This window comes from Mustela nigripes, chromosome X (assembly GCF_022355385.1).
Source record: "Mustela nigripes isolate SB6536 chromosome X, MUSNIG.SB6536, whole genome shotgun sequence".
NCBI lineage: Eukaryota > Metazoa > Chordata > Mammalia > Carnivora > Mustelidae > Mustela > Mustela nigripes.
This window is the reverse complement of record NC_081575.1, coordinates 40,846,716-40,853,602: the sequence shown is the minus strand read 5'-3', so window position 1 is coordinate 40,853,602 and position 6,887 is coordinate 40,846,716.

Genomic DNA, 6,887 nt, shown 5'->3' with positions numbered 1-6,887 from the left:
TAGATCTAGATATCTAGATGTAGATAGATCTAGCTCTAGATAGATGTCTAGATATCTAGATAGATGTCTAGATCTAGATATCTAGATAGATTTCTAGATCTAGATATCTACCTAGAGCTAGATCTATCTGGATCTATATATCTATATATATATATATATATAGAGAGAGAGAGAGAGAGGTTTCCAATCCATGATAAGTGTACAATGCTATTTTATTTTATTTATTTAATTTCTCTCAATGTTTTTGTAATTTTCTTTGTAAAGGTATTATACATCTTTTGTTCACTTTAAATATTTGATAATTTTTGGAAACTAATAGTACTGGTATTTTTCATTTTATTTTCTGCTTGTCACTAACATTGAAACATAAATCACTTTTGTATGTTATGATAGTTAATTTCACATGTGAAGTTGACTGCACCACAGGGTGCTTAGATATTTGGCTGAACATTACTTCTGGGTGTGTCTGTGACGGATGAGAATAACATTTGAATAGGTGGACCCATGAAGTAGTTTGTCCTCCTTGGTGTGGGTTGTCATTATTCAGTCTGCTGAGGGCCTAAATACAACAAAAAGGGCAGAGGAAAAATCTAGCCCTTCCTGCCCGATTGCTTGAGCTGGGACATCAATCTTCTCCTGCTTGAGCTAGGATAGCAATCTTCTCCTGCTGGCCTGGATCTTCATTGTCAGGCCTTCAGACTGACTGAATAACACCACTGGCTTTCCTGGATCTCCAGCCTGCAAAGGGCAGATTGTGGAACTTCACAACCTCCCTAATTGTGTAAAGCAATTCCTTACAATAAATCCTTTCCTATAGCCTATTGGTGCTGTTTCTCTAGAGAACACTGGCCAATACATACAGTGATCTTATATCAGGCAAACTTGCTAAATTTATTTATTAATTCTAATAAGTTTTTTGTAAATACTTTCAGAATTCCCAAACTTACAAACATTTCACCTGTAAATAATGAAACACGTATTTCCTCCTTTTGAATCTTTGTAAGTTCCATTACTCTTTCTTAATTTATTTTCTAAAATATCCAGTTCAAGATTAATTAGAAATGGTAATACAGACAACCAGGTCTCATTTCTGATCTTAGAAGGAAACCATTCAATAGTTTACTATTAGTATGCCTTGTATTGGGTAAGTTTTAAAACCCTATACCAGATTAAGAAATTTTCCTTCGATTCCTAGTTTTCCAAGATTTTTTCACATGACTGAGTGTTGCATTTTATCAAAGATATTATTTCTGCCTCTATTGTCATAATGATATGTTCTTTTATGTTAATGTGATGAATTACATTATTGCCTTTATTTATTTATTTATTTATTTATTTGTTTATTATGTTCAGTTAGCTACCACATACTACATCATCAGTCTTTGATGTGGTGTTCAACGATTCATTAGTTGCATATGACACCCAGTGCTCCTCACCACACTTTTAAATGTTAAGCCATTCTTTCATTCCTAGAATAAATCCAAGTTGGTTATATTGTACTATCCTCATAATCTCTGGATTTATATTGCTAATATTTTGTGTAGGAGTTTTGCATCTACATTCACAAGAGATTTAGTCAATGGTATGCCTTTCTTATAATGTCCTTGATAGGTTTTAGTATCAAGATTATAATGACCTCATAAAACACATAAGGAAATGTGTCATTCACTCTTTTTTCAATTTCTGGAGGATTTCAAGTAACATTCATGTTATTTTTTTCCCTAAAATATTATTGAGAATTCACTGTGAATCCATCTGCGTCTGTTCTTTTCTTTGTATGAATATATTTAATCGTGGAACCAATTTATTTAATATATATAAGATTATTTGGATTTTATATATCTTCTTGAAATCAGTTTTGGTAAGTTGTGGTTTTTACATAATGTGCATTTTAGGCAAATTATTACATTTATTATTCATAATATTGCCTCATCTTTTAATATCTATAGCTTCATGACAGATACTTGTAATTTTTATTTGTTTTTCGTATAATATTGATACAGACTTCAATTAAATTGGTCTTTTCAAAGAACCAGCTTTGTTATCTTCCCTATTGTCTGTTTTCTATATTTTTGATTTCTGCTCTTATCATCTTCCTGTTTAATTTTTTCCTTCCTGTTTAATTTAAATTTTTTAATTTTTTTTAACCTTATTGAGGTGGATGTTTACATCATTGATTTTTAGCCTTTCACCCTTTCTAATATATACATATAAGGCTTTAAAGCTATCTCTCTAAATACTGCTTTAGATGCACTAGACAAGTTATAATGTCAGTTTTATTATAAGTCAATTCAAAATATTTTATAGTTTCTATTTTATTTTATTTTTTGTAAAGAGAGAGAGAGCTCATGCAGGTGTGTGAGGGAGGGAGGGGCAGAGAGAGAGGAAGAGAAAAAATCTTAAGCAACCTCCACTCCCATCACAGAGCCCAATGCAGAACTCAATCTCATGACCTGAAATCATGACCTGAGCTGAAACCAAGAGTTTGATACTTAACTGACTCAGTCCCCCAGGCACGGCTCTAATTTCCATTTTGAATTTTTGATATTGGGTTATTTAGAATCATATTGCTTAATTTCTCAATATTTGGAGAGTTCTAGTCTTTTTGTTACTGATTTCTACCTTAATTCCACTGTGGTCAGAGAATATACTCTGATTTCAGCCACTTGAAATTTGTTGAGAATTGCTTTGTGGCTCAGTATATGGTCAGTTTTGATAAATAGTCCAGGAACAATTTGAAAAGAGTGTGTATTATACATTTATTGCATATAATGTTCTAAATATGTTAGGATATATTTGTTAGTCTTGTTCATGCTTCTGTACCCATACCTTTTATTTTGTCTGCTTATTCAAAATCTCTACGCATGTTTGTAGATTTATCTATTTATGTTTAGAGTTCTGTCAGCTTTCACTTAATACATCTTGGAGCTATTTTATTTTATGCATACCACTTAAGTTTTTCTCTAACTTACTGAATTGATTCTTTAATCATTGTGATATATCTAATATCTCTCATAATGCTTTTTGGCTTAAAGTCTTATTTGTCTTATAGTTAACTATAGCTGCCTTATTTTTGTTCATGTTTGCATGTTATTCTTTTTCAACACTTACTTTCAAACTTTCTATGTCTTATTTAAAGTATGTCTGTTATAAGTCACACATAATTGTAATTTTTTTTTTATCCAGTCTGACAATCTTGATTTTTCAGTTGCAGTACTTACTCCATTTGTATTTAATGTGATTACTGAGAAATTTGGGTTTTAATCTACCATTTTACTACTCATTTTCTATTTGCCCTCCCTTCTTTATTCTGTTTTTTTCTCCCTTACTGATTTCCTTTAGATTAACTAGTTGTTTATTATTTCATTTTTAACACACTTGTTGCTTCTCTGTGATTTTTTTTTACTAATAGTTTGTTTCTCACAATTACAACATCCTTCTTGGCTTAGTAAAATATACCTTAAGATAGTGCTTTTACCACTTTCCAGACAAGGTAAGATCCTCATAACACTTCAATTCCACTTACACCTTCTCATCTTTTGTGCTATTAGCATGTATTTTAATTGTACATGTATTTTAAACTCCAAAAGATACCGTTGTTGTTTTTTTGAATAGACAATATTTATGTAGATTTATATTAACTCTTTTGGTGTTCTTCATTCCTTCTTAAATCACCTTGTTTCCATTTGGGATCATTTTCCTTTTGCCTAAATAACTCCCTTTAGTATTTCTTTTAGTGCCAGTCTGATAGTTGGAAATTCTCTCAATTTTTGTGTTTCTATTAAACCTTTTTGATTCACCTTCATTTTGAAAGAATTTTTGCCTGGTCAGAACATATTTTGCTCAGCACTTTGGAAATATCAGGTCATTTTCTTCTTTCATTATTTCTTTTAAAAATTCAGTTGTCAAGATTATTGTTGCTCCTGCAAAGATCATATGTCTTTGTTCTCTAGTTACTGTAAAATTGTTCTCTTTGTTTCTGGTACCTTTCAGTTTTATTTTAATTTACCTATATCTGGTTTTCTTCCTCACTATATTAGTTTTCTATTGTTGCCATAAAAATTATTATAAGTGTAGTGACTTAAAAAATACAAATTTGCTGTCTTGTAGTTCTGTAGGCCAGAAGTCCAGTATGTGTCTCAATAGCTAATACAAAGTTCAGTAGGGATGAGTTTCATTCTGAAGGCCCTAGAGGAAAATCCATTTTTTTTTATTCACTTAAGCTGTTCACAGAATTCAATTCCTTGTGCTTACAGGACTGAGGGCCCAATATTGCAGGCTGTAAGCTAAGGGCCATTTCCAAATTCTAGAGACCACCTGCATTCCTTGGCTTGTGATCCCCTCTTCTATCTTTTTTTTTTTTAAGATTTTCTTTATTTATTTGACAGAGAGAGATCATAAGTAGGCAGAGAGGCAGGCAGAGAGAGAGGAGGAAGCAGGCTCCCTGCCAAGCAGAGAGCCTGATGCGGAACTCGATCCCAGGACCCTGAGATTATGACCTGAGCTGAAGGCAGAGGCTTAACCCACTGAGCCACCCAGGCGCCCCCCTCTTCCATCTTTAAAGCCAACAATGACTGTTCAAGTCCCCATTTCACATCTTTCATGGCTGCTTTTCTCTTCCACTTTTAAGAGCCCACCTAGGTCCAGGAGATATTTCTTATTTAAATTCAGTTGATGAACAACACTGACTTCATCTACAACTTTAATTCCTTTTACCATGTAACATAATACACACACCGTTCTGAGGATTAGGATGTGGACATTTGGGGGGATGAATTAGTCTGCCTGCCATAGTCATTATGCTGCTTTAGATTCATACAGCATCTAGAACATGTAGCTTGAGAACTTTCTTCTGTCTAACAAAAAAAAAAAAGCCTTCAGAAGTATTTCTTCAAATACTGTTTTTTCACTCTTTCTCTCTTGTTCTCAGGTTCCAGGTACATATATCTTAGATCTTTCTACTATGCTATCTCCATCTCATTCTTTTTTCTATATTATCCAATGATTTTCTCTCTGAGCTTTAGTCTGGATACTAGACCTATTACTGTCCTGTCCAGTAATCCTCTCTTCTGTTCTGCATAATCTTTGTGAAATGTATCCATTGAATTCTTAATTTCAGTTATGTGATTAATAAATTAATAAATTAAATCATTTATTTATTGAACATATTATTCATAGTTATTTTAAAGGCCATTCAGTCTGTTTACTCCAACTTTTTAATCACCAATGTTTGTTTTTGTTGTTTGTTTTCTTGATTTTTTTTGTCATTTGGTCCTCTTTCCTAGCATATCTGGTAATTTCTTCATTGAATTCTAAACTTCCTGCATAGAAAATTGTAGTGGTTCTAAATGGTATCTTCCTCAGAAGAAGATAAAGTGTTGTTTTTTTTTTTTCTAAACCATAGGTGTAGTGAGATTAGATCATCTTAATGCAGTTGAAGCTGGTCTATTGCCAGTTTACCCTTACTCACATGGTGTAACACTTCCTGGGGCTCAACTAAAACCTGAGGTTGTTTACTAGGGTACTTTGGAGATTCCTGAATTCCTCTTTTGCCTTCCTAGCATCCTGTGATATTATGACTCTGTTTAGCTTTGTCAAATTTTATCAGCTGCTTTATGCTTGGCTTCTTTTTTAAAAATTTAATTTAATTTAATTTTGTGTGTGTGTGTTCCAAAATGAATTGTTTATGCACCACACCCAGTGATCCATGCAATACGTGCCCTCCTTAACACCCATCACTGGCTCACCCAACCCCCCACCCCTCTCCCCTCCAAAACCCTCAGTTTGTTTCTCAGAATCCACAGTTTTTCATGGTTTGTCTCCCCATCTGATTTTTTCCAACTCACTTCTGCTCTCCATCTCCCAATATGTTGGTTTCTTTGCCTCTCACCCTGAACAAGCACAAGTTAAGAGTCAGGTAATGCCTCAAAAGGAAATTTCATACAGAATGTTGAACATACTTCTTTGCAGATATTTATACATATGTGTATATGTGTGTGTGTATGTGTATATATATATATACACACACACATATACATGTAATATAGTATTGTATGTTTCAGCCATAAAAAGGAAATCCTGCCATTTGTGATGACATAGATAAACCTAAAGAGAATTTTGCTAAGTGAAAGAAGTTAGAGAAAGACAAATATTATATAATCTCCCTTATATGTGGAATCTACAAAAGCCAAAATCATAGAAGCAAAGTAGATTGGTGGTTGCCAGGGCTGTGGGCTGTGGGGTGGGATAGATGAGGAGATGTTGGTCAAAAACTACAAACTTCCAGTTTTAAGAGGAATAAGTACGGAAGATCTAATGTGCAGTATGATAATTATAGTTAATAATACTATAATGAATACTTGAAAGTTGCTAAGAGGGTAAATCTTAAGTGTTCTCAACATAACATCTATGAAAAATTGTAATCATGAGAGATGAAGGTTGTGTTAAACAACCTTATTATAATCAGTTCACAATATATACGTGTATCAGATACCACATAGTACATCTTAAACAAAGCTATATGTCAATTATATCTCAATAAAGATGGAAAAATATGAATAGAGTAATCCCTCCAATTCAAAATAACAGCTGTCATTTTTGCAGGATTTGATAAGCTAATCCTGAAATTCCCATGCAAATGTAAGAGATCCAGAATCGTTAAAATAATCTTAGAATAGAGGAACAAAACTGGAGCATTGACACTTTCCAATTTCAAAATGACTACAAAGACACAACAGCTATCAAGACTGTGGAGCACTGGCATAAGAACAGATCCATAGGGACACCTGGGTGGCTCAGTCAGTTAAGTGCCTGCCTTCAGCTCAGGTCATGATCTCAGGGTCCTGGGATCGAGTCCCGCAGCAGGCTCTTTGTTCAGCGGGGAGCCT